Source organism: Sinocyclocheilus grahami, unplaced genomic scaffold (genome assembly GCF_001515645.1).
Source record: "Sinocyclocheilus grahami isolate Dianchi unplaced genomic scaffold, SAMN03320097.WGS_v1.1 scaffold1711.1, whole genome shotgun sequence".
Classification (NCBI taxonomy): domain Eukaryota; kingdom Metazoa; phylum Chordata; class Actinopteri; order Cypriniformes; family Cyprinidae; genus Sinocyclocheilus; species Sinocyclocheilus grahami.
Genome location: NW_015506890.1, coordinates 89,341 through 91,255, shown reverse-complemented (window position 1 = coordinate 91,255; position 1,915 = coordinate 89,341).

Here is a 1,915-nt window from a genome sequence, read left to right as displayed (position 1 = left end):
TAATATGAGATGGGAGGAATAAGGTTTATTCATTCTCTCACAAAAGTATTGTGTTCCCATGAGAAACTTTGCATTTGCTCAAAATCACTGAAATATAGTTTTTCTTCCCATCCCATATTTTTTCCATTTCAAAAGTTTTGCGAGTGAATGCAAAGTTTCTCAGGGGAATTCAGTAATTTTGCAAGAGAAATATTGTTTTTTTTTCATCATCAGTCCCCTTACGGGCTCCGTATTGTATCACTAAAATAATAATAATCAGTATAGATATGACAGAGAATATAGAGTGGCACACGATATGATTTTGTTTACTAAGAACACATCCAATCAAAGTGGTATTATCAACTACTTCAAAACAAAAGATGGGACAAGTGTGAATTTACAGTATAATTCAGAATATTCTTTCAGTTTAGCATTTTATAATATTCACATTATTATTAACACAAACTTAAAAAAGAAAGAAAGAAATCTTCAAAAACGTACTGGGGTGACTTTGGTCTCATATAAAACCAAGAACTTTCCTTGGCTTTATAGCCTGCTTCAGTTATGAATGTGTCATGGAGACTGGCAAATTATGTTTTTCATCTCTTCAAGATTGATCAGGAAATCTGCTTGTCAGGCATGAGGAAAGCTTTAGCTGTGTTTTTGTCAACACATTCCCTGGTGACATTTAGACTGCATATCAGATTTAAAAATTTTACACATATTATGATAAGAACGCATGACTTCAAACACTCTCGCTCTGAAAACTAGATATTATCTCTAGGTCACACCGATTTACAATTGTTTGAAGCAGCATGTTTTCTTGTTTTTGAATTGTATGACATTTTCAGTATGACAGCTTCAGTTATTGCGTAAATAAGCAGTTGTCCAGTTTAAAAATCAAATGCCTGAAAAAAGAAGAGACTTTTTGATTTGGTGTGCGGTTTCACAGCTGTACGCTACTGCAGTAAAGTACATGCAAAGCCCCAGATCACAGAGATCTCTGCATATCTATCATCAGAGAGTCTCAGGTCTCATAAAACAGTGTTTTAATTGTCACATAATTTCTGTTTGTTCAAATCAAAGCCAGTTCAGTAGAACATTTAGACACATTTTTGTTGTCTAAAAGAAACTGTGATACTCTAACCAGTCACTCTCAAAACATTTAGTCCACCAATTGATTGATTTAATGAGTCAGACATGTGACCAGATGGGTACCAAAATTTTATTTTCAGTACACTGTTGAAAAGGTTTGGGTCAATAAGATTTTTTAAAATAATTTAATGCTTTTATCCAGCAAGGATGCATTCAATTGATCAAAAGTGACAGTAAATCCATTTACAATGTCACAAAAAAATATTTTTCAACAAATGTTTTTTTTTTAATATATATATATAATAATAGAAATGTTTCTTGAGCATCAAATCATCATATTAGAATGATTTCTGAAGGATCATGTGACACTGAAGACTGGAGTAATGATGCTGAAAATTCAACTTTGTTTTGTTTTAATGTACTTATTTTTAAATGTATTTTTAATCAAATAAATGCAGCCTCTGTAAACTTAACAGACTTTTTTCAAAAAAATCAAAGGGGTCATAAAAACCCATGTTGCTAAAAAGAACATTATTTTGTGTATTTGGTGTAATGAAATGTGTTTATGCGGTTTAAGGTTAAAAAAACACATTATTTTCCACATACTGTACATTATTGTTTCTCCTCTATGCCCCGCCTTTCTGAAACGCATCGATTTTTACAAAGCTCATCGGTCTGAAAAGCGAGGTGTGCTGTGATTGGCCAGCTATCCAGTGCATTGTGATTGGCCGAATACCTCAAGCGTGTGACGGAAATGTTACGCCCCTTACCATATTGTGATGATGCCCTGTCAGGCCGGAGTGATGATTCAAAAACATGAAAACCCATTATAAACGAGGCA